This window comes from Nomascus leucogenys, chromosome 14, assembly GCF_006542625.1.
Source record: "Nomascus leucogenys isolate Asia chromosome 14, Asia_NLE_v1, whole genome shotgun sequence".
NCBI lineage: Eukaryota > Metazoa > Chordata > Mammalia > Primates > Hylobatidae > Nomascus > Nomascus leucogenys.
Genome location: NC_044394.1, coordinates 39344501 through 39370864, shown reverse-complemented (window position 1 = coordinate 39370864; position 26364 = coordinate 39344501). Strand labels below are relative to the sequence as shown.

The 26364-nt window shown below is 53.4% G+C and overlaps 1 protein-coding gene across 2 annotated transcripts in view; it reads left to right on the top strand.

The window, feature by feature from the left end:
• The first annotated feature begins 15916 nt into the window (after positions 1–15916).
• The window catches only part of RAI1 (retinoic acid induced 1), a 130946-nt gene continuing 120498 nt past the window's right edge, over positions 15917–26364 (top strand). For both annotated transcript variants that reach the window (XM_030827638.1, XM_003279862.4), the window contains exon 1: positions 15917–16294. The gene's annotated coding sequence lies outside the window, so the exon portion shown is untranslated. The remainder of the gene's footprint in view (positions 16295–26364) is intronic.

The window sequence follows — 26364 nt, the reverse complement described above, 5'->3', positions numbered from 1 at the left end:
GTTCACAGAACATCCATGTGGTCCGGGCTTCCAGAGCCTGTCCATCCTCCATCCCCTCTACCTGCCCAGCATCCCCGGGCCCCTGCTGGCCTGCAGGAGTAAATGGCCACCTGCACACCCTACATACTCACGCCCAGCTCTGGATGGACATGGGGCAGGGCGGGGTCTGGGTGGTAGCCAGGAAATCCCAAGCTGTGAGTGTTAGTTCCCTGTTGCTGCTGTAACGAGTTACTACACATGTGGGGGCTTAGAACAGCAGAAATGATTCTCTTTCAGTTCTGGAGACTGGGTGTCCAAAATCAGTATCACTGGTCTCAAGTCATGGCGTCGGTGGGGCTGTGCCCCCTCGGAGGCGCCAGGGGAGAACCCATGCAGTGCCCCTTGCAGCCTCTGCCAGCTGCCCTGGTGATCCCTGGCTGTGTTTGCATCACTCTGGTCTCTGCCTCAGTGGCCGCGCAATCTCCTCCTCTGTGCTTGTGTCAAGTCTCCCTCAGCCTCTCTCTGGTGTGGACACTAGGGACAGCATTTAGGGAACCCCTGGATAGCCCAGGATCATCTCCTTATCTCAAGACCTTTAACTTTGCACATCTGCAGGAGCCCATTTTTTGGCTGTAAAGGGGACACCCACACTTTCCAGGGATGAGGACCTGGATATCTTTAGGGGCCATTTTTCAGCCTACCATCATGAGCCGCAGACACTCCATGGCCAGCTCCCAAAGTTAGCTCTGGCTGTGGGGCCATGTACAGTGACAGACCTGAGACCTCATCAGCGCTGACACCGTAGGCCCCGAGAGCCTGTGGCCATGGCTGGCGAGAGCTCCCTGGAACAGTGGGGCTCTCAGAGAAGTAGAGTGAGGAGCACAGAGAGACAGATGGGCAGGTCCTGGGAGCAGGAAGGCATGAATTCAGGGGAGGCACACCGTGGCCTCCAAGCTGGGCCTCCACAGCATCTCACTTCATCTTCCCACAGCCCTTGACAGATTAGGAAACCAAGGCTCACGGAACCAACAGCTAAGTCCTCTGTGCAGCTTACCTCTGAACGGCCCCACAGAGAAGCTATTAGCAGCTCCAAGTTACAGGGGGAGGAAGTGCCTGCTCAGAGGTGAAGTGACTTGCCCAAGGTCACACGGCAACAGATGACAAGGCAGAAGCGCGAGCCCTCTGGCTTACTCAAGCACCCACCTTCTTGGTGCCTCACCAGGTTCCCGGAAGCCAGAGGGTGAGCTGGTCTTGGAGAATGACCAGGATTTGGGGAAGTGGAGAAGGAGGGTAGATGAACTCTGAGAGCTGAATGGATCAATGGGATTTTTTTCTGGCTTTGGAGGGAGGTGACCTCAGCGTGGGGGTCAGTGTCTCTGCTACTGGGCAGGTTCCTCCTCTCAGGGGCCCCAGAACAGACTCCAACAACGTCCATCCCAGCAACAGGTGGGGGTCTGGGGAGGGTTATGTCTAAAGGGCTGTGTTCACCCCACAGATGTCTCTCAGGGGCCTGCCATGGCCCCTCCCTCCTTTGGTTTTTTCTCCCTTTTGTCTGCTGCCCCCATCCCACAGGCCCTGGAGGGCAGCAGGAAGGAGAAGGGCAGGGGATGTGGCATGGCTGAGTGCACCCTCATTTCTAGGGACTCAGGAGAGCAGAAAGAGCTGAGTGCCCCCCAGGAGCAAGCCAGGAAGGGGCCATTCTGGCCTCCAGCGGTGGCTGGGAGCTGGCCCCATCAGGAATGGGGTAAGGCTCCAACCAGCAGCCCTGAGACCCCAGCCTAGCCCTCTAGGGCTGCACACAGAGCTGCACACACCCCACCCACGTGTGTGGACAGATGCACACCCAATCCCTCTGTACACCTGGGCCTCTAACAACAGTTAGATGCCACAGAGGGCCTGGGCACGCCATCTGTTGTTCAGGCAACACCCTGCTCTTGCTCAGGTGGAAAACTCTGGAGTGTCCTGGGCTCCTCTCCTCACCCTATGTCAGAAATTCTTGTCTATTCTACCTTCAAGATATATTTGGAATTGGAATCTTTTCATTGCCCACAGCCCCATCCTGGCCAGGGCTCCCTGGATTCCCAGGCCTCCTGCTCCTGCCCTGACCCCTCTCAGCAGCCAGGGTGCACTGTGAGGACCTAGGGGAGATCCCACCTCTCCCTGAAGGCCCTCGTCACTCGGGGTCTGAGCCAGAGGCCCCACTGTACACTGTGGCCACCCAAGCTGGTCCTGACCCTCTCTGTCCTTGCCTCCTGCTCTCTGCCCCCATGCATTGCTCTTCAGCCCCACAGGCCTCCCCACTGCTCCCAGCACACTCCTGCCTCAGGACCTTTACACCTGCTGTCTTCTCTTCCCAGCTCCCCACACATCTGTCCCCTGCCTCCCTCAGGTCTCTGCTCTAAGACCACCTTCTCTCACCTAACTAACAAGCTGCTTCCCCCCCCCACCCGCTCCCGCACCCCCCAGGACACTCATCATCCATAGCCCCTATATTCACCTTTCTATTTTGTCTTTCTCTCTCCTGCCTCAGATACCCACTAGAATGGTAGCTCCACAAGGACATGGATTTGTGTCTGCTTCGGTCACCGTTGCACCCCTACCCAGCCCAGCATCTGGCGCATTGCAGGCTGTAACACCTGTGGAGGGAAAGAGTGCAGACGCAGACAGAGACAGGCAGGGGCAGGTGACCTGTACACACTCAAGGCCTAGTGGGGCACTGGCACAGCTGCACATGCCCACACCTGCACACACACACACACACACACAGGCCCTGAGCTGAATGCCCTTGGCTCAGTGGGGCCTTGGACGACAGCCTGGCCCTGGCTCTTGGGCAGCTGGAGTCTTCGTCCTCACCCAAGACTGCCAGCCCACCCCAGCCTGTGGCTGCTGATGCCTCAGATGGGCCTGCACTTCTCCTGAAGAGGAAGGACCAGTTTCCTGCAGCCAAACCTCCAGTGCAGACCACAGACCAGCCATGGCATCTGAGCTCCTCTCTCCCTCCTGCCTCTGCATCCCTGACTCATCCCCCACCCCAGGGAGGCAGCCTAGCTAGGCCCAACTGCCCCACTGAGCAGAAGGGAAGACTGAGGCAGGAGGCTGAGCCAGCCAGCTGCCCCCGTTAAAGGAGATGAAGATAGACGTGGCTTCCAGCCCAGCCCCTCCCCGGCTCAGGCGGTCACCTCCCAAACAGTCTGACCCCAGTCTGTGGGGGCTCCCTGGGCACCCTTGAGCCATGGGTGTGCAGCCACTATGCACACTCCCGCCAGCCGGCCCCTCCAGCCCAGCTTATCACCGATGACTTTCCCAACAGAGATCGATAGAAAACCTTTTATCTCCTTCCCCGTGGTGGTTCAGACTCAGGCCTCAGAGCAGAGCTGGCTCCTGTTACTATGGTGACCCTCATGGACCTCACTGACTCCCTCCCATTCACCCCCATCCCCACTCCCTCCTCCCTCCATCCTCCCTTCCCCTCCCCCACTCCCACTCCCTCCCCATCCCGTCCTCCCTTCCCCACTCCCTGCCCCAGCCCCTCTCCTACTCCCTCCCCACCCCCATCCCACAGCCTGGGACCAACACTGGCTCCCTACCCCTGTTGCCTAGTGAAGGGACAGGGCCTGCACACCTTCCGGCTGCCCATGGCTGACAGGGAGGGGCCTGGGGCAGTCCTTGCACCCACCCAAGCCCCATCTGCTCCTGGTCTCAACCTTGCCAGTCCCCCACTTTCATGCCAAACTACAGTTCCAGTGCCCGATGGAGGCCTCCCACCTGCCCACACCGTCCTCAGCATTCTGTAACTGCTCACTTGTATCAATGAGTTGTTTCCCCCTCTGTACAGACAGATGAAACCTCCCTCCATACAGGGCTGCTGGGAGCTGTGAGCATTACATAAGCACAAACCTATGTTGAGTTTGGCCTGTGGCTGATGCTCAAGATATACTAGCCATTGTTAATAAGCCTCAATTTGTGCATCTATTAAATGGGTATACAAGGGATTATGGTTGTAAAGATTAAATGAGAGACAGACACAAATAGTTTGGCTCACTGCCTGGCACATTCTAAACACTACATCCATGAAGGGACCATCATCCAGCCCCTGATAACCCACAGCCTCCCTTCTTCCTTCGTTCTTTGAGGGTATTTAGGTGTGGGGAGGAGGTGGGAGGAACAGGTGCATCCCTGTCCTCCATGGAGGCTCCATAGCCTTGGCCTGCAGCATGCAGGCCAAGGAGAACAATGCCCCATCAGGGTCCAAGTAACCTGTGCCCTCTCTCTGCCCACAAAGCTATATTGGTTGTGCCTCACTTTTGTGGAGGCCAGATTTTCCTCCCATGCTACCCTTGCCTTCCTGCCTGGAGGCTGGGGCTGCTCTCTTCCTTCTGCCTGGAATGCCTTGCCACACGGCTAGCCCCACAATCAGGGAACCACCTTCAAGGGAAGTGCTATGGCACCGAGATCTGGAGCCAGACCCGCCAGGTCCACATCGCAGCTGTGCCACTGCTACCCTCTGAGGCAGCTGCACAGAGGCCTCCCAGGACCCCACACCCTCATCCCCAGAGCCTACCAGTGCTCCCTCAGGTGGCAAAAGGGTCTTTGCAGACATAATTAGATTACGGATCTTGAGATTGTTGCAGGCTATCTGGATGGGCCCCAAATGTAATCACAAGCATCCTTGTGTATAAGAAAGAGGCAGAGGGAGCTTCGACTGAGAGGAGGAGCTACGCTGACAGAAGCAGAGGTTGCTGTGATATAAGGACGGGAGCAAGGATTCTCCCCCAGAGCCTGGAGGAAGAGCCAGCCCTGCCCACACCTTGACTTTGGACTTCCGGCCTGCAGAACTGTAAGAGAATAGATGTGCATTGTTTTAAGCCACTGGGTTTGTGGTCATTTTTTCCAGCAGCCACAGGAAGCACACACACACGCTGCCTCACCTCCTCATCTGTAAAATGGGGCTGGTTCAGGACCTCCCCGCCGGGTTCTTGGGAAGCACAAGTGAGTTGGAAGGAGCGAAAAGCTTAGAAAAGTCAGGGATACTATTTTTTAAATTGCTATGCAACAGCGATTTGCCGAGCCTTGAGGAAGACAGCATTCCTCCTGACTTCAAGAAACTTGCCACCTGGAGCAAGGGAGACTCACAAAGAATCATGATCCCAGAGGCTGTTAGAGGCTTGTAGAGTAGGCCTGGGCACACTGCCCAAGGAGCGGGGGCCTGATTTGACTGGGGGGCCTGGGAGGGCATCCTGGAGCAGCCCACTCTTGAGCTAAGCCTGGAAGGATATGGAGGGAGGAGCCAGACAAAGCAAGAGGGGAAGGGCATCTTGGGCAGAGGGAACAGCACATGGGGCTGCTCAGAGGAGTAAGGGAAGAGGTAGTTGAGGAACCTGCAAGTCAGTCTGCAGGGATGGGGCCTTGGGGGCATCACGGAGGTGGGGGCAAGCCAGGGAGCCACATACTGGAAAGGAACAATTGCTTGGGCCACCGTGAGGAGGGTGAATGGGGGTTTGAGACTGAAGGCAAGGAAACCAGTTGCAGAGATTGTGGTCTGGGAGGTAGTGAAGGGTAAAATCAGTGGAATTTCAGGACAACCTGAAGAAGGTGGGTGAGCAGAGGCAGTGGAGGGTTGGCAACTTCCTGCGAAGGGGAGGAGATGGGGGTGGAGCAATTCCCGAGATGGCAGTGACAGTGATAATGACAACTAGTGCTAAAATTAGTGCTTACTATATGCCAGGGAATGTGCAAAGTGCTTGATACGCCTTATCTCAGTCTCAATCCTGGAACTGTGATTATCAGCAGGGAATAGAGCCCAGAGATGGAATCCAGAGCTGGGAACAGCGAGGTGCGGGAGGCTGGGTGGCGGGGGTGGGGAGGGGAGGTGAGGAAATGGCTTTTATACAAACAAGATGAAAAACTGTTCAGGGACTGCTCTTGTCATACTTTTCTATTATTAAAAAAGAAAGAAAACACATGTTTTATTAGTAGCTAAGCACTTTTATTTCCACCACTGGTAATAACAAAAAATCTGTAGGGCCTGAAAGCATGGCAATTCTAACCCCTCTATTTAAAAAAGACCTCTGAAGTACATATCCCTTAGGACTGTGCATGGGTAGTCAAAACTTAATGACCAGCGGCGGGGACAGGAGGGTGGAGGGGTCTGTGGTCAGCAGCTCGGCTGTCCTGGTGGTTTTATTTCTTGAGCTGACAGTGGTGAATGCAGGGGTGATCAGTGAATTATTTTCCATACCTTCTTGAATATCTTAAATATTTTATAAAGATTGGGTGTGACTGATATTCTCCAGCTCTACATGAAAGCTGGTTGGAGGTACTAAGTCACATTCACAAATTACAGGATCTCTGTCCTCTTAGTCAGCCTGAGTTCCTTTCACCACATCCTGGCTCTGTTTGCATACCCCCAGAGACGGGAAGCTTCCTCTCTCTCTTGAACTTGCCTAGGGCCCTCTTTGAACAGCTCTAATTGTGGGAAAGTTCCTCATAAAGAGCCAGAAGCCTGGTCCAGTCCCTCTGCCCACTGGAACCACACAGTCTGTGTGTGATCACACAAGGCCCAGGCGGCCCTTTAGATCTTTGAAGACAGTGCTCATTCTCCTTTTCTCCCCATTCCAAATTTTTCTTCTCTGTGTAAAGACTCAGTTCTCTTTCAGGCAAGTGACAGAAAACCAGCTCAAACTGGTTTATGATAAAAGGTGAATGTATTGGCTCAAGTGACTTAAAGTCCTGGGGTTTCCGAGCTTCAGGCACAGCTGAATCCAGGTGCCCAGAGGGTGTCTCCATGTCTCTCAACTCCTCATTCTTCCCCATTGGCTCTGTTTTCAGACCCACAGTCTCAACAACTACCCCTGGAGGCTCCAGCAAAGCTCAATGCTTCCAGCAAAACTCCTGGAGGGCTTAGGTCATTCGAACCATCCCTGAACCAATCCCTGTGGCCAAGCAAATGGGGCAGTTTGGTCAAACCTGAGTCACATGACAATCTCTGCAGCCTAGAGGTAGGGACAGCCCAGCCTGAACCACATGGGCCATAAGTGGGAAAGAATGGTTCCCACAGGAAAATTGATTGTAATTACCACCAAAAGACTAGATGTATTAGGTAGGATGGAGGCTTTATAACAGAGATCCACAATAACACCGGCTTAAACAAGATGGAATTTTATCCCTCGCTAACTCCAGATGCAAGAGATCTTGGGCTGACACGGTTAATTGTATGATTAGGGTGCCCCATAGCTGAGCATTCATTATCCGAGTTGGAAGTTAAGAGTTGTTAAAACATAAATATATTTAGTACTGTCCTGGCCACTTACTTCGTTCCCAGTCAAGCATCTCACCCTGCCTAGCACCAGCATCTGTCCACCCCCCCATCTGCATCTCTTCTGTCTGTCAGGTCTTCTTATGCAAGCTGGTAGCAAAGGAAATCTTCAAAGTTGTAGAATTTCTTGAAGTTGATGAGAGTTATGTTGGAGAGCTCCTGGGTTCTGCACACAGTGGCTGACAAACCAAGGATCTATCTATCTGGCTGGGTCAGCCCTGTCTAAATAATGAAAACCCCCAATGTGAAGAAAGATGAACCTGTGCTTTGGAAGAAAATGATGTGAATGTCATAGAACTCAGAGTGGCCCGAAGAACTCAGGGGGATGTGATGAAGCATTCTGGTTGTTAGGACCCAGAAGGTTCTAGTAAGGACCATCAGGCAATTTTGTGGGAAGAACTATGCCTACTCAAATGAACTTTTTGTACTCTAATTGTCTTACTCCATTTTCTGCTGCTAAAACAGAATACCACTCTGGGTAACATATAAACAATAGAAATTTATTTGGCTCATGCTTCTGAAGACTGGGAAGTCCAAGAGTATGGCACTAGCATCTGGTGGGTGTCTTCATGCTGTATCATCCCATGGTGGAAGGCAGAAGGGCAAGAGAGCATTAGAGAGTGAGCAAGAGAGAGCTGAACTCACTTTTACAATAAATCCAGTGTCTTGATAATGAGCTCACTCCTTCAATAAAGAGATTAATCCGTTCATGAGGGTTTTGCCTTTATGACCTAATCACTTCTTTTTTTTTTTTTGAGATGGAGTCTCGCTCTGTCGCCCAGGCTGGAGTGCAGTGGCGCGATCTCAGGTCACTGCAAGCTCTGCCTCCCGGGTTTGCGCCATTCTCCTGCCTCAGCCTCCCTAGTAGCTGGGACTACAGGCACCCGCCACCACGCCCGGCTAATTTTTTTTTTTTGTATTTTTAGTAGAGACGGGGTTTCACCATGTTAGCCAGGATGGTCTCGATCTCCTGACCTCGTGATCCGCCCACCTTAGCCTCCCAAAGTGCTGGGATTACAAGTGTGAGCCACCGAGCCCGGCCCCTAATCACTTCTTAATAGTCCCACCTCTTAATACCTTCACAATGGCAATTAAATTTCATCATAAGTCAGCCGGGCATGGTGGCTCACCACTGTAATCCCAGCACTTTGGGAGGCCAAGAAGGGCGGATCACTTGAGGTCAGGAGTTCAAGACCATCGTGGCCAACATGGTGAAATCTTGTCTCTATTAAAAATATAAAAATTAGCTGGGTGTAGGGGTGGGCACTTGTAATCCCAGCTACTCAAAAGGCTGAGGCAGGAGAATTGCTTGAACCCAGGAGACAGGAGTTGCAGTTAGCCGAGATCATGCCATTGCACTCCAGCCTGGGTGGCAAGAACAAAACTCCATCTAAAAAAAAAAAGATTAAATAAATAAATAAATTTCATCATAAGTTTTGGAGGGGACAGTCAAACCATAACACTAAGTATTAGCACATTAATCTAAGAATTAGCATATTAACCTAAATGTTGTTTGTGGAAGATAAAATGTGGATATTTTCATAGTTTAAATTTCATTTTTCAAAACAAAATTCCAACTAAACATTTTTTTTTCCCAATTACTAAGAAATGTTGGTTCCGAGAGCTTTGACTTGTGGTCAAAGTGGTCTTTTTCTTGGGATAATGAGACCCTCCTTTAGAGTGGGTTCAATGTCTGTCTCACTTGCCAGACTGTGGGGGCTGTGTGGTGGGTCCCACATCATTATTCCTGGAGATGGAATCTAGAATGAGGTTTGGCTCGGCTGCACGCAGTGGCTCATGCCTGTAATCCCAGCACTTTGGGAGGCCGAAGCAGGTGGATTACAAAGTCAGGAGTTCAAGACCAGCCTGGCCAACATAGTGAAACCCCGTCTCTACTAAAAATACAAAAATTAGCCGGGCGTGGTGGCAGGCGCCTGTAATCCCAGCTACTCAGGAGGCTGAGGCAGAGAATTGCTTGAACCCGGGAGGCAGAGGTTGCAGTGAGCCAAGACTGTGCCACTGCACTCCAGCCTGGGCGACAAAGTGAGACTCCATCCCAAAAAACTAAAACAAAAACAAAAAAAAAGAATGAGGTTGGGCTCGATAAATATGTATTGAATGAATGAATGGAAGATCTTAGTGAGGCCTGTCTGGCTCTGGCCCAGCTGGTCTGGGACCCCTTAAGGGGCATCCCTGGAACTGGACAGAATTCCCCTCTCTGTGGTGATCAAATTTGCCTGGAGTTGGCCATGCACAGTGGCTCATGCCTGTAATCCCAGCACTTTGGGAGGCCAAGGTAGGCAAGGCAGATCACTTAACTCAGGAGTTCAAGACCAGCCTGAGCAACATGGCAAAAAACCATCTCTACAAAAAATACAAAAATTAGCTGGGCGTGATAGCATGCACCTGTAGTCTGAGCAACTTGGGAGGCTGAGATGGGAGCGTTGCTTGAGCTTGGGAGGTTGAGGCTGCAGTGAGTCATGATTGTGCCACTGCACTCCAGCCTGGGTGACAGAGCGGGATCCCGTCTGAAAAAAAAAATTGCCTGGAGCTAAGCGGGGCTCTCACCTGCTCCCTCTCTTCTCTCTGCTAGAGACCAGAGGCCTTGAAGGAAGGAAGCCCAAGGGTCTCTCCTGGCTCTGCTTCCCCATCACTGCCTCCACTTCCCTGCATCCCTTTCCCTGGCTGAGGCTTCTTGCCACAGGGCTCTGGGCACTCACAAGACCTACAAAAGAAAGGTTCACATTCACATTTGTCTTCTCTGTAGAAGTGCTGGAGGCTGATGGGGTGAGGGGGAGCAGCAACAGTTGGTGGTCCAGAGTTCTACAATGTTGAACTGTTTTAAATCCTCATAAGCCCAGGAGGCATGGATTGCTACACTCCTCCTGTTAGAAACCGGAGTCTCAAAGAGGGTGAGGAGGTACTCAAGGCCGTGCTATTGGTGGCACGGTGGCAGAACTGGGGCAGGAGTTCTGATTTTCCATCTCATTCCTCTGTTACTGTCTAAGCAGAGAGCCTGGCTGACAGCTACCTACACAGAAGAAGGTATTCTGGGAGAGTTTCCTCCCCTCTCTAGGCCTCTATGTTCTCTGCAAAATGGAGATAATAAGACTGAAATGCACATAGTAGGTGCCAAGTAAGTACTAGCTACGTGCTTGCTAATGGGAGTCCTGCTGCACGCTCACACTCTGCCTGGGCTCTGTAAGAACAGCCTGGTGCCTCCATCCAGTTTTCATCGCAGAGGAGGCGCGACAGCAGCGTGGGTAGGAGCTCAGGCCAGGAGAATCCCTACTCTAAGTATGACTGTGTGATCTTGGGCAAGTGACTTCATTCCCTAAGTGTGTTTCCTCATCTGAACAGGGAGGCTATTGATATGCGGGTGTCTACCTAGTGAGACAGCAGCTGCGGGAATCACCTGGCCACAGTAAACGCCCTTGCATCCTATTGAATGAGCCAAGGATAAGCCTGGTCCCTGACAGGGTGCAGGATTCTATCCTGAAATACACCCCCTCCGCTTTCCCCTATTCCAGCCCACCAGGGCCTCTCCTCCAGGCAGGAAACATGATCTCCTTTTGACCTATGAGAAAACAGACAGGAAGTTCAAGGCCACACAGATGTGAGTGTTAAGAACCCTGGGGGGAAGGTGTCTGAAACCCAAGGCTGTGTGTGTGTGTGTGTGTGTGTGTGTGTGTGTGTGTGTGTGTGTGTTGGGGTGTGCTGGGGGGTTGGTCAGCCAGGTGATTTAAATGAGGGTATAGAACAATAGGTAGTGGTGGGGCCCCCAAGAACCTAGATTCCTTAAAGATATTTATTTTCTTTCTCTTTCTTTCTCTTTTCTTTTCTTTCTTTCTCTTTCTTTATCTTTCTTTCTTTCCTTTCTTCCCTTTCTCTTTCTTATTTTTTTTTTTGAGACGGGGTCTCACTCTGTCCCCCAGGCTGGAGTGCAGTAGCACTGTCATGGCTCACTGCAGACTTGACCTCCCTGGCTCAAGCGATTCTCCCACCTCAGCCTTCCAAGTAGCTGGGACTACAGACATGCACCACTATACCTGGCTAATTAAAAAAAAAAAAAAAAAAAAACTTTATTTTTTTGTAGCGATGAGGTCTCACTATGTTGCCCAGGCTAGCCTCGAACTCTGGGCTCAAGTGATCCTCCGGCCTTGGCCTCCCAAAGTGCTGGAATTACAGCCATGAGCCACTGCACCTGGCAATGTATGTCAACTTCAAAATTTTCACTTTTTGCTCTGCTTTCCAATCAAAACAAACCTAGCAGCCTGAGTTCGGCCTTTGAGCTGCAAGTTTGAGACTCTGCCCCAACACTGACTTTACTGGGCCTCTGCATTGCACAGCACGCACACCCCTGCTCACCCTCCTACCTGTGTGCAACTAAGGATGACAAGCAGGGTCAGCAGAAGAAGTATCTTGGGGCTAGCTCTGCTGACAGTGATCCCTGATCAGTTCCTAGTTCTCTTCTGAGAAGACTGAGCCCTCTCAGCCAGCATCATTCAGAGCAGTCTCAGGATGGTTAGGCCTATGGCTGTCCTCCTCTGGAAGGGCCCTCGTTTGTTCAGAAGCCTCCCCTGGTTAAAGCAGGCAGAGGAAAATCACTCTTGAAAGCTCAACTCACCAATCACCTCCTCCAGGAAGCCTTCCCTAATTCCTTGGCAGGACTAGGTCATTACTCTGCATGCCTGGGCACCACAGCAGTCTTAATGGGTAACTTTCACATTGCAACCCAGGGTCTAACCCAGTGTCTGACCCACAGTGGGCTCTCCATGCATGAAATGGGTGACTAAACTCACCTGCTGTGTGACTTTGGATCAGTGACTTCACCTCTCTGAGACTTGATTTTCCTATCTGTAAAATGAGTTGCGGCAAGGCAGCATTCAGAGGGTCCTTGCAGATGTGATTAAATAAATTAAGAGTCTTCTTGAGATGGAGGGATTAGCCTGGATTATCCAGGTGGCCCGGAATGGAATCACAAGGGTCCTCATGAGCAGAGGCAGGAAGGTCAAGGGAGGAAGTAGGAGCTGGGACAATGGAAGCAATTGTTTCCTTGCCTGTTCTAGCTTCTGGAGGTCACCAAGGGGTCACAAGCCGAGAAACACAGGCAACCTCCAGAAACTGGAAAAGGCAAGGAACAGATTCTCTCCTGGAGGCGCCAGGAGAGCTAGCCTAGCCCACACCTTGGCTTTAGCCCAGTGAAACTGATTTTGGAGTTCTGACCTCCAGAACTGTAAAGAATAAATCTGTCCAGCCTGGGCAACATGGTGAAACCCACTCTCCACAAAAAATACAAAAATTAGCTAGGCATGGTGGTGTGGTATATGCCTGTGGTCCCAGCTACTCGGAAGGCAGAGGCACGAGAATCACTTGAACCCGAGAGGCAGAAGTTACAGTGAGCCAAGATTGCGCCACTGCACTCAAGCCTGGGCAACAGAGCAAGATTCTGTCATAAATAAATAAATAAATAAGTAAATAAATAAATAAATAAATAAATTTGTGTTATTTTAAGTCACTTGTGGAATTTGTTACAACATCCCTAGGCACCTGGCACACAGTAGGTACTCAAAAGTGGCAGTTCTGGTCAGGCATGGTGGCTCACACTTGTAATTCCAGCACTTTGGGAGGCCAAGGCAGGAGGATCACTTAAGCCCAGAATTCAAGACCAGCCTGGGCAACATAGCAAGATGCCATCTCTATAAAAAATAAATTGGCCAGGCATAGTGGTGTATGCCTGTGGTCCCAGCTACTCAGGGGGCTGAGGTGGGAGAACTGCTTGAATCCAGGAGTTTGAGGCTGCAGTCAGCTATGATTGCACCATTGCACTCTAGCCTTGGCAACAGAGTGAGACCCTGTCTCACACACACATACACACACACTCACACTCACACACAAAGGCAGTTGTTAGTACCTTGTCCGCACACCCTCTTCCATCTGCCTGCATATTCCTTCCTCCTCTCACTCTCTGGGACACCCATCCCCTTTGCGACCCAGGGCTCCCTTTCTGCCCATCCTCTGAGGTCTGGCTCAATCGCCACCTCCTCCAACCCTTCGCTGAACTGACATCCAGGAATGCTAGTCCCTTGAACAAATGTGCTTCCTTGAGTGGTGCCTGAGCTATGGCTCCCAAAGAGGCCAGGCTCTGCGTACAGGGTCCAGTGCCCCCAGTCATGTAAACTTGATACCAAAGAATTTTCAAAACAAAAAATACCTAATTCCAAGGCCAGAAAATTGACTCTCCTTGGGGTTCCAGCTGGTCTCCCGCCCTCTCCAGGTGGAGAAGCTAGTCTTGGAGACCCCTGTGTGGGAACCAGAAATATCCCAGCAAGGCCTCCTTGTCTTGCCTCCCATTGGGGTCCCTAGAACCAGCCTTCCCTTAGGCTCCACTCAGGAGCAGGTTAAGGTAAGGCAGGGAGGGCAGGAGACCAGCTCGGGGTGGAGACTGGGGGCCCTAGATGGATGACAGAGACTGTTCCCATTAATCCAGCATCTTAAAGCAGCAACAGCACTTACTGCATGCCAGGCTGTGAGCTAAATGCTTTCCACATGTACCTCATTCAATCCTCTCAACAGACCCACGAGGTAGGTACTATTATCCCCATTCTACAGATGAGGAAACTGAGGCTCAGCAAGTAGTTTGCCCAAAGCCACCCAGCTGGGCACAGAGGAGCCACATTTAGAAACCAGATTTGCCAGGCGTGGTAGCTCATGCCTGAAATCTCGGCACTTTGGGAGTCTGAGGCAGGCGGATCACCTGAGGTCAGGAGTTCAAGACCAGCCTGACCAACATGGAGAAACCCTGTCTCTACTAAAAATACAAAATTAGCTGGGTGTGGCGGTGCATGCCTGTAATCCTAGCTACTTGGGAGGCTGAGGCAGGAGAATTGCTTGAATCTGGGAGGCAGAGGTTGTGGTGAGCCAAGATCGTGCCATTGCACTCCAGCCGGGGCAATAGGTGCAAAACTCCGTCTCAAAAATAAATAAATAAATAAATAAATAAATAAATAAATAAATAAAAATAAACCAGATCTGTCATCCAGAAACTGTGCTTAAAACAAGCTTAAAACGATACAGTTCACACTGGGATCCAGCTCTGTCTTGCTCTTGACATTCACCCTGGGAGACGGGTAGCCAAGTCCAGTAGGAAGGACTGTGGGGACCTGTGTTGATTCTGTCCTGTAGCTTGAGAACCTGGAGAGAGGACTTCACCACCCTGCACCTGTTTCCTCATCCACAAAATGTGATTGAGCCGACCTCACAGAGGGGACACCGGGATCTAATGAGACCATGCACAGAAGGGGCACAGCAGGCCTGGGACAGAGTGAGGGCCCCCCACCTATCACAATACCTTATTTTGCAGATGAGGGACTCACTTGTCCCAGGTCACCCACAAGCTCTGATGCCTTGACCAGCTCCCCTCTGCCCAACCAAAGGGCAAATGAGGGAGGCTTTGATGGGGCTATTAATGGAGTCATGTCCCACAGACCCTAGAGGCTGGGTGGGGCTGAGAGGCTTCCCAAGCAGGTGGCAGTGAGCTCCCACCTGAGCTATGGCAAGTAGAGACCTAGGCGTGAAATTGCTCAGAGGTCTGTAACTTGTTTCATGCAAGGACTCACTCATTCAACATGCCTCTGTTTAAAGTCTGCCAGTGGCCACCTTCCTTGCACTAGAATTGCAAACAAATTCCTCACTGGGCTCTCTGCAGCCCTGCAGGCTCTGGCCCTCCTGTTATGGCTCTGACTTCAGTGTGCCCATTACTTGTCCCCTTACTCACGGCCTCCTCACAATTCCACTTACCAAGTTCTCTCCTGCCTCAGGACCTTTGCACTTGATGTTCTTTCTGCCAAGTATGCTCTTCCCAGGAGGACAGACCCCTGTAGTCCCAGCTACTCAGAAGGCTGAGGTGGGAGGACTGTTCGAGGCCAGGAATTCAAGTTCGGCCTGGGCAACACAGCAAGACCCTGCCTCTAAAAGAACAAAATGCTCTTCCCAGACTCTACCCATGGCGGTTCCTCTTGCTATTTAGATCTTTGCACAGACAGGCCTCCTTCTCTCTCCCCCAGCCAAAGAGCCCTAGCCGTCACTTCACCTGCTAATTTTCTTCTTAGCACTTACTGCTCTAAAATTATCTTCGTCATGTATCTAAGCATTTGTTTGCTGTCTGTCTCTTCCCACCAGGATGCCAGCTCCATGACAGCAGGGACCGCATTGTCTCTGCTGATTCCTCAAGACTCAGCAAGGTGCCAGGTGCCCAGTAAATGAAGTTTACATGAAGCCAATGGAGTTTTGAAATCGAAAATGTTTCTCAAACTGTAAAGAAGTGGGCACAGGTGAGGGCTAATGGTGGGGTGAGGGTGGGGGCCTGGCCTGACGCTGGAAGTTCCTGTAGCTGGACGCTAGAGTCCTCCCAGGCCGCACCGGGATCCCACCGCAGAGGCCCCCTCCCGCAGGCCGGCGGGCGGGGGGCGCGCAGTAGGGCGCGCGGACCGCCAGGGGGTGCTGTCGGGGCGCGCACAGCCCACCTGGCGCCCGGGGCCGCGAGCGAGCGCAGCCAGGCCGCCCGGGAACTTTTTTCCTCGCGCTCTCGCTCTCCTTCTCCCCCCGCGCGTCGCCCGCCCGCCCGCTCTTCCTGTGCGGAGGGGATCGCATTTCTCCGCGGCACCCGCGGACACCAGGAGGCCCGGCCGGGTGCTCGGCCAGGGCCCGGTCCCCACGCCGCCCGCTCCCCGCGCCCCCGGGCGCCGCCCCCGCCCGCGGCTGGGCTCCGAGAGACGAGTGGGAGAGCGAGTGCAGCGAGGGCGAGAGGCGAGCCGAGCAGGCCGCCCTGCCCGCGGCCCGAGCGCCGGCGCGAGGAGGGGGCGCCGCGGCCCACCCTCCTTCCTGCCTGGCCGCGGGCCGGCCGGGCCGCCGCTCCCCGACCCCCATGGCCACCCAGGCCTCCGGGCCGCAAAGTCGCAGCGGCAGACCCAGGGCCCCCGAGTGAGCGCGGGCGCCAAGGTGAGCAGCGAGCGCCGGGGCGCGGGGGGCGCAGTGGACGCTGCCCCGGGGCGGGGGCGGCGCGAGGCGTCGGGATCCTGGGCCGGATGATGAGCCAAGGCGGGTTCGGGGGCCGAGCGCGCGCGGTGGGTGGAGATGTGGGGTCCGCGGGGTCCTTGCTTTGTGTGGTGTGGGGGGTGCGAGAGGTCACCGGATGGACGTCTCGGGAGCTGCAGGGTGGGGGCGCCCTGCGCCGCAGCTGAGGGTCTTCTGGGGGATGTGCGGCCAGCTGAGGTCGGGTGGGGGCATGGGGGCGCGAGGGGCGAGTGTGGCAAGGGCTCTGCGTGCGCCGAGGCGCGGAGTGTTTGCGGAGCGTGGGGTGGGGACGTGGGGGGCATTCACGCGGCGCCGGGGGCGGAGGTGAGCTTTGTGAGTGCGTCCGAGGTGGGGGGCGGGGAGCTAACTTCCCCATGCGTGACCCGGGCCCGGCGCGGCCGTCGCGTGGGAGTCAGGGCCAGGAGGGGCGGCGAAGGCCGTGCGTGGCGAGATGGGGTGCGCGGGCTCTCTGCGGTGTCCCCACCCGGGCAGTGGCGCCGGGGCCTGTGCGCAGGCCCCGAGGCCGGGCAGGAAGCGGCTCCCGCGACCTGGGGAGCTCTGTAGCGGCCAGGCCCGGGAGGCACGGGCCCTTCGGGGATGACGTCACGGGCGGGGGCCCCGGACACGCGAGCCTGGCGCCCCACAGACAGCGGCGCAGCCCGCCGCCCTTTTCGAGGCCGGCCCCCCCCTCACGCGCCTTGAAGGCAGGGAACCCGGGAGGAGGACATGGGGGCCGAGTGCGGCGGGGACAAGGGGTGGCAGGACGCGAGGGTGACATTTGGAGCCTGGTCGCGCCAGGGGCCTCCGTAGTGGGGCGGAGGGGAAGCGAAACACCAGCCAGGCCCTAGGCCGTCGCGGCCCCAGCTTCCTGGGGCGCCCGTTTTCCCGGCGAGCAGTTTTCCTTCTTGGCGCTCTTGGTCGTTATCCAGTCCACGCAGGGGCCGGAGTGCGGGCTGCAGCGGTGTTCTCCTGCGCGGAGCCCGGGCTGGCGGGAGCGCGGCGGGCCCCGGGCTCTGAATGGATGGGAGCGAGTGTAACAATGCGCCGGTGGGGGCTGGGGGAGGGGAGGCCGCGCGCGCCTGAATGGCGGAGCCGGCCGGGCGCTGCTCCGCGCGCCGCACTCCCTCCCGCGCCGCCTTCCCCGCGGTTTCGGCGGGCCCAGATTCAGGGACCCACTCGGGACCTGCACGGTTCCTCCCACCAATACTGCCCACCGCCCCCCTTTTATGTCTTTTCCAATGCAGTAGTGTGTTGAGAATTCAAGGGCATTACATCTGGTTGCAATCCAGTTTCATGCCGCTGCTGGGCTGTTAAGACCTCGCGCTGACGTCAGAGCAGGGGAATTACTTCTTTCTATTTTATCTTTTTTTAGTTGTCTGCTGCCCTGGGAGGAGAGGCGGGGGTGGGTTAGGCTAGCTCTGATGTGGAGGCGCCAGCGTGATGGGAGCCCCGAGCTGGGGGCTCTGCTTCTCTTCCTGCCCTTGCCCCCCTCCATTCTCCATACAGACCTCGCTCTGCTCAGGGTCAGGCCCACCCCAGGTGGGGGGCAGCCCTCGCTGCAGACTGAATGGTGGCCCCTCCCTGCTGACCACACAGCTGGGTTTTCAGAGGCTTCACTGGGACGTGGCCCTCGGGATCTAGAAGCTGGAAAGGAATCTTCTAGTTTCCCACCCCTCCCCCTCTTGACAGGCAAGTCGGTATATTCAGGGCCCAGGAGCAAGGAGAAGTGGCCTTTTGCATGACACAGAAGTGGACACATCATTCTGCTCTCAGGGCAGGCTCAGCCCCATAACTCTGGCAAAACCTCTCACAAGCCAAAGCCTTGGAGAGGAGGAGAATGTATCAAGGCAAGATCCAGGCCCCAGAAGCCAACTGTGGAGTGGGCAAAATAGGACCTTTCCCGCCAGCCTAGCATCCCTCTGGCTTCTGCGGAGATAAAGGGAACTCGGGTACTGGAGCTGCCTTTCTCTTCCACTAGACTGTGGGGCTCTCGTAGGCAGGGACCCTGTCTTACTCCTCTTTATTTTCGAGACAGGGTCTTGCTGTGTGGCCCAGGCTGGAGTGCCTTGGCACAGACACGGCTCACTTCAGCCTCAACCTCCAGGGCTCAAGCGATCCTCCGGCATCAGTCTCCTGAGTAGCTGGGATCACAGGCGCCCGACACCACACATAGCTAATTTTATTTTTTTTTTTTTTTTCTAGAGACAGGGGTCTTGCCATGGCTGGTCTTGAAGTCCTGGGCTCAAGCGATCCTCCTTCTTTGGCCTCCCAAAGTGCTGGGATTACAGGAGTGAGTCACTGCACCCAGCCTTACTCCTCTTTAGACTCCCAAGCCTAGACCAATGGCTTTCAAACTCTTGCCCATGACCTATAGTGAGAAATACATTGTAGGTAACTACACAGGTCACACTGTATATAGCTGAAACAAAAGTTTACTGAAATAACTCCCTTACTGTGTCTGCTGGTCTGTAATACTTTTTGTTCTAGTGTATTTGGTTTTTTTTTTTAATTACTGCTTGCTACCCACGAAATTAATTTTGCAATCCACTGATGGGTCATACCCAGAATTTGAAAAAAACAAACCTAGGAAATGAATTTGCCATCTACTCATGCAACAAATGTTAATTGCAACCCTAATAATTCCTCCCATGTTAAACTACTCAAGTAACACTTGGATACTTGGGTGAAAAATGCAAATAAGCCAGAAATATATGTAGTAAAAGTAAAAGTTCCCTCGGCACCCTCCCTGCAGGTAACCCCAGTTAATAGTTTGAATGTATCCTTCCAGACTTTTTGTTACTCACTTAATGCATATATATATATATATATATATATATCACATATACCAATCCATGCATAGTTTTCTTTTTCCCCAAGTGAGGACACACTGTGGGCTCTTACTCGGCAGCTTCCTTTTTCCTCTCCGTTTGTCTTGGAGAGGTTGGTTGTGTGGCGAAGTCCTTCGAGGCTAGTTCTGGGTTGATTCCTGGCTCCACCACATACCGAACAGGCCATTTACCTCTCTGTGCCTCAGTGTCCCCATCTTTACAATCAGGAGAATAATAGTACAGACCTCACGGTACTGAAGTGAAGAGGCAGTGAGTTAATCCATATGAAGTTTAGAGCAGTGCTTATGCCAATAAATGCTGATTGCTGCTGTTATTATTGTATTATTATTGCTATTCTATCTCCATGGCAGCCCATGTTTGAAATGCATTGCTTTTAACAGCTGCCTGTGGCCATGGCATGGGTGTCTTTTTCCTCCCCTATCCAATGTGTGGCTCCACAGGGAGGGAGGAGGTGCCACAGCAACGGTGTGCACACAGCAACGTCTCTGTGGGAGAGGCACCTGGGCGCTGGGCCCAAGGGAACAGGGATTTTCCAAGGACCCACTGTTTCCAAAGTTCTGTGCTTAATGTCGGGGTCCAAGCAGGAAGCATCCCTTGCACTTGACCACAAGAAGGTCACAGCCCAGTGGGTGATTGGGACCCAGCTCATAGCCAAGGCCTCGACCAGAGCTGGAGGCTTCCTGGAGGAGGGGCTTTTGAGCAGGTGCTTCAGGCACGGCGAGGTAAGAATGAGAGGAGCATTCCTGGCAGAGGGAACACAGTGAGCAGAGCAAGTCTTTGGAGGCTGGAAGGGATGTGGCCTGTGTGCTGTAGCCAAGAGGGGAGGACTTGGCTCAGAAAGAATGGTGGTGGAAGAGGTTGGGCTGTTGCTGGGACCTCCTCACTGGCCTCCCTGCCTCCGTCCTGTCCCCTCCCAGGCGCTGGCCAGCAGCACTGTCACAGCGATCGTTCTAAACCTAGCAGATAACCTCCAGTGGCTCCTGCTGCCTTATGAATAAAGGTCCCATCTGTAGATCTTCCCATGCTGCCCAGGGCCATTTCTGGTGTCCTCTGCCTGCCCTGTCCTCATTGAGTCCTGTCCCCTCCAGCCACAGCTGGCACCTCCTTGTTAAGGTGCAGCCATGTGCATCCTTGCCTCTGTGCATCGGGCTGGGCTGTTCCTTCCACCTGGGATGCCCTTCACCTTCCTCCCTGACGCCCCAGACCAAAACAGACGTCCTGTTTCCTCCTCCTCTGACCTCCGAGGCAGAATGAGTCATCTCCCTTTGTCTATACTCGTGGCGTAGTGTTTATCACGGAATTATCGGCAATTCTGCCAGTGTCTGTCCTCCCCATGAGGCTGGAGCATCGAGGCCTGAAAGCACGTCTCCTTGCTCTCTCCCGCCCAGTGCCAAGGGCGAGGCCTAGAACACAGGACGCTCAGAAATGCTTCCTGGCCAGGAGGGCCAGGTGAGGTGGAGAGTGTGAGAGCCCCGACATTGTCTCCCATGGGCCCCTTTGATCCTTAGGAAGGGCATGCTCAGGTCTGTGTGGATCTTATGCTGTCAGCCTTTAGATGAGTGGGGTGAGGGGCTTGGTGGGGTGGGGGGGCAGGGAGGGGTGGCGGGCAGCTTCCCCAGGCTGCTTCCTGAGGGGGCTGGGAGAAACTGGCTCGTCCTGTTCCCCAGTGATTGAGGCAGAGCTGTGCCCTGTTCCTGGTGGGTCACTGGGGATCTGAGATTGGAATGTGACACCAGGGAGAGGGAGGCAGGGTGGGAGGCAGGGCTGGAGGTACAGGCTGGGGCTTGGCTGGCAAAGGACAGATTTTGCTCCACTGGTTCTTGAACCCATGTGAAGTGTGTGTGTGTGTGTGGTGTGGGGGGACAGAGGCGGGGAGGGGAGAGATGGTGAAGAGAAAAACATGAGGGCAGAGAGGTGGAGTGGGGGTGGGGGACCTGGGGAGTGGTGAGCAGGGACAGGGAGAGATGGAAGTAGGGGGACGACAAGGAGCGGGGGAGAAGTTCCTGCTGCTGCTGCTGGAGAGTATGAAGAGTGTGGTTAGGGCCAGGAAGGAAAGCAGCCAGGCGCATCGGCTCCCACCACCATCGGCCATGCCTTCCTTCGTCTGTCCAGCAGACAACCCTAAGTGTTCTCTTGCTCGGCTCCACGCTCGCATGGCCCCAGACAGGAGCAAGCTTGTGGTCCAGGCTTTGCGCCCTTGACGTCTAGGGGCCAGGTGGACGATGAGCATCCGGTTTCTTTCTTTCTTTTCTTTTTTTTTTTTTTTTTTGAGATGGAGTCTTGCTCTGTCACCCAGGCTGGAGTGCAGTGGCGCGATCTCAGCTCACTGCAACCTCTGCCTCCCGGGTTCAAGCAATTCTCTGGCTCAGCCTCCCAAGTAGCTGGGATTATAGGTGCCCACCACCACGCCCGGCTAGTTGAGCATCCGCTTTCTGCACAAAGTGATCAGGCTGGGGGACAGAAGGTGCCCAGAATGCTGTGCAGAGGCAGGAGGGGAGGTTGGAGCAGACGAGCATGGGGTGAGGGGCAGGGAAGCCATGTGTTAGGCACTATGGTGGGGAGCCAGGACTGCTGGGGAATCTTCCTTTCCTCTCTGGCCTCGCTCTCATCTGTAAATGGGGGGAGAGTGGACTGCTCTTGGACTGATGGTCTGTGGACCCAAGTTACCCACTCCTTGGGCGTGAGAAGCCAGGCACCCCGTGGAGACAGCTGATAGAACAGGGGCAGCGGGCATGCTCAGAGCGTCTACAGGCCCATGGTCAGGGGGCTTGAGGGAGAACACGCAGAATCCATGGAGCTTGGGTTCGCCTCCTGGAGTTCCCTTCTTGGAGACTGTGCTCATCCGGAAGGCGAGATAGGGTCGGCGTAGGGGAAAGAGCACTGGATTCGGAATCAGGAAAAGTGGTTGAGTTTTAACTGCAGCATCCCTTGGGCAAGTCACTTTCCCTCTGTAAGGGTCAGTTTCCTCTTCTGTCAAAAATGTGAACGGGCTAAAGGTGAGCTGGGGCGCCGTGGCTCACACTTGTAATCCCAGCACTTTGGGAGGCCGAGGCAGGCGGATCACTTGAGGTCAGGGGTTTGAGACTAGCCTGGCCAACATGGCAAAACCCCATCTCTACTAAAAATACAAAAATTAGCCAGGTGTGGTGGCGCATGCCTGTAATTCCAGCTACTTGGGAGGCTGAGGCACGAGAATCACTTGAACCCAGGAGGTGGAGGTTGCAGTGAACCAAGATAGCACCACTGCACTCCAGCCTGGGTGAAGGAGACTCTGTCTTTAAAAAAAAGTGAGTGTTGCTGTGTTTTGTGATCTGGAAAGCAAGGAGGTCCTGTAGCTTGGGGCCATAAACAGGCTTTGGGGTCACACCAGCCTGGGTTCAAATCCAGGTACCAGCTGCTCACTGTGGGGCTCCATTTCCCTCCCCTTTAAAATGAGTATAATAGGCAGGGCGTGGTGGCTCACATCTATAATCCCAGCACTTTGGGAGACCAAGACAGGGGGATCATTTGAGGTGAGGAGTTCGAGACCAGCCTGGCCAACATGATGAAACCCATCTCTACTAAAAATACAAAAATTAAGCGTAGTGTCACGTGCCTGTAATCCTAGCTACTTGGGAGGCTGAGGCAGGAGGATCACTTGAACCTTGGGGGTGGGGGCGGAAGTTGCAATGAGCCAAGATTGTGCCACTGCACTCTAGCCTGGGTGGCAGAGCAAGATTCAGTCTCAAAATAATAATAATAATAATAAATAAATAAACAAATTAGGATAGTAACAAGCCCCTCCTGGTTGCTGGTGCACATTTCCTCAGCTGGGATATCATTGCTGGGCTGTTAGGCAGTTGTTTTTTGTTTCGTTTGTTTGTTTTTTGAGATGGAGTTTCGCTCTGTCGCCCAGGCTGGAGTTCAGTGGTGCGATCCTGGCTCACTGCAACCTTTGCCTCCCGGGTTCAAGTGATTGATTCTCCTGCCTCAGCCTCCTGAATAGCTGGGACTACAGGTGTGCACCACCATGCCCTGCTAATGTTTGTATTTTTAGTAGAGACGGGGTTTCACCATGCTGGTCAGGCTGGTCTCAAACTCCTGACCTCATGATCCGCCTGCCTCAGCCTCCCAAAGTGCTAGGATTACAGGCGTGAGCCACTGCACCCAGCCTTGGGCAGTTATTTTTATTGCTAAAATGCTTTGTATGTAGAAGAGATCACTATTATTATTATTTTTTTTTTGAGCAGGAGTCTTGCTCTGTCGCCCAGACTGGAGTGCAGTGGCTCGACCTCGGCTCACTGCAACCTCTGCCTCCTGGGTTCAAGCAATTCTCCTGCCTCAGCCTCCCTAGTAGCTGGGATTACAGGTACGCACCACCATGCCTGGCTAATTTTATTTTTAGTAGAGACGGGGGTTTCACCATATTGGCCAGGCGGGTCTTGAACTGCTGACCTCAGGTGATCCACCCTCCTCAGCCTCCCAAAGTGCTGGGAATACAGGCGTGAGGTGAGCCACCATGCCCGGCCTATTATTATTCTTCTTGCATTCATGCCAGGTCACATCTAACCCTTATCTGTAATAACATTGGCCAAAATGAGGAATTTGGTGCTTGTTTCTTTTCTAGCCAGGTCAAGGCAGATGGATTGAGTGAGTCTTTTTACACATGGGGCCGGTGAGAATTACTAGTTTTCTGGCCAGAGTTTCTGTATGTAAAGGGACTTTGCCCCAGTGGTATAGGTGGACCCCAGGAAAGCATCCAGTAACTTGTGACTTTAGTGGCAGTATAACCACAAACTCTCATTCATTCATTCATTTATAAATCACGTGTAGAACACCAGGGTACTGAGAAAATAGCCATGAATGAGATGCAGCTCTAATGTAGCATAGTGGATATGCATACGTATTTTGGACTTTGCCTGGGTTCAGATCTAGGGTCTACCACTTGCGAACTTAGCCAAGTTATTTATCTCCTTTATTTGGTTCTGTCATCTGTAAAATGGGGGAACTGATAGAATCTACCTCATAGGGTGGTTGTTTGTTCAAGTCCAGCATCAGGTACATAGAAAGTGCCAGAGCATGGCCCTTCCTCCATTGTTGCTTTTTTTCCTGCCCTGAAGGATCTCATGGACCAGCTTGGTGCTGGAGGAGGTCACCCTGGCCAGGCTTCTCTATGAGGTTTGGCATCCAGAAAGGGGTGCCAAAGCCCCCCAACTCCTTGAATCAGACCCTTCTATAGCAATCTAAAGCTGCTTCTCTGCTTGGCTGTTGGGGCCTGATGCTGGGGAGGTCCTGTGAGGCCTTATTCACCTGGGAAAGTCCGCCTCTGTCTGGCGCCAGGTGTGCTTGATTTTAGAAGGAATTTCAGTCCTAGCCAGGCACCGTGGCTCACGCCTGTAATCCCAGCACTTTGGGAGGCCGAGGCGGGTGGATTACCTGAGCCCAGGAGTTCGAGACCAGCCTGGCCAAACATGGTGAAACCCTGTCTCTACTAAAAATACAAAAAAATAGCTGGGTGTGGTGGTGGGCGCCTGTAATCCCAGCTACTCAGGAGGCTGAGGCAGGAGAATTGCCTGAACCTGGGAGGCAGAGGTGGCAGTGAGCCAAGATGATCGTACCACTGTACTCCAGCCTGGTTGACAGAGTGAGACCTTGTCTCAAAAAAAAAAAAAAAAAAAGGAATTTCAGTCTCAAGTATGAAAGCAGAAAGTGTTTCCTGATTGAGGACTCCTCACCAGCCGGAGGCAGCAGGACTGCCTGCCTCTGTGTGTCTTTAGGCAGGTTCCTCAAGCTCCCTGAGCCCATTTCCTCCTTCATCAAAAGGCAAAAGTAATAGTACCTATTTCATAGTTTTGTTGTTAAGAGGATCAAATGAGATAGGGCCTCTAAAGCCCACTGTCCTGGGCACAGAATAGTGTGCTTAGTAAATATTGTGCCTATTAGTGATAATCAGAATTCTCAGACAATGTAAAGTAAAAACCACCTGAAAGATTTCTTAGGAGCTACAGCTTCATAGAGATGTGAAGTTGTAAACCTCCCAGAGCCCAAGTGGACAAAGAATTGTTACAGCAGCTGGAGAGACAGGAGGCCCGGAGAAGATTAACTCCTGTAGAAAGTCACCCAGCATTCTGGCTTGGGGTGGGCAGGGATGGGGAACCAGAGCTGGCTTTCAGTTTGGTGCTCTCTGGTGCTTTGATAGTGATTCCTTCAGCAAATAGCTATGGGCAAATAGCATTGATGCACAGGTGAGGTCATATGGGCCTGTCTTCTGGAAGCTTCTGTTCTGATAGGGAAAATGAAATTTCTATATGATTATGATAAGAGGTAAAATAAAATCACATGTTCTATTAGAAGGGTAAAGTCGTCGGGTATTCACTCATTCAAGGGGGCTCTGTGCCAGGCTATGGAGCAGTGGGTCTCATTCGGGGGCGATCTTGTGTCTCAGGGGACACTGGGCCATGTCAGGAGACATTTTTGGTTGTCTCAGCTGGGGAGGTACTGCTGGCATCTAGTGGGTAAAGGCAAGGGATGCTGGTAAACATCCTACCTCACAAGGCAGCCCCCGGAACCACACATCAGCTGGCCCCTGATGTCTATGTGCCGAGGGTTGAGATCCCTGCCTTGGGAAGCTGCAGTGGCCAAGCAGATGGAGCCCCTGCCCGTTTGAAGCATAGAGCGTGGTAGGTGAGCAGATGTTATAGAAATGATTGCCTAGATATGGATTTATTTGTAATGTGAGCTATGAAGGAAAAGGTAGCGGGAAGAAAGGGGGATGCGAGCCTTTCTACTCCTTTAAGGGAGGGCCTTTGTGGAGGTCTTTCCAGCTGAGGGCACAGCCCAGGCAAAGGCTCAGAGGCAGAAAGTGCAGGAGTGTGTTGTGGGTGGGGAGGCTACCAGGCACCTGGTGTGTGTCCCGGGAGAAGTCAGAAAAAGGCCTGGCCTCGGGGGGCCCAGGAAGTGGCTTCCAGAGGTGGGGAGAAGGCAAAAGAGAGGACTAAACCCTTTAGTCTGTTTGAGGGAACTCCAGCCCCCAGCATGTTGCTCTCTGGGGGATCCAGCAGGGCCAGGTGGGCGGTGGGAGCACCCTAGCCCCAGGTGCTACCCTCCAGCCTGGGGCCCAGCCTTTTCCCTTTCTCTCATTGGCAGCCTTCTGATAGGTGGGAAAGA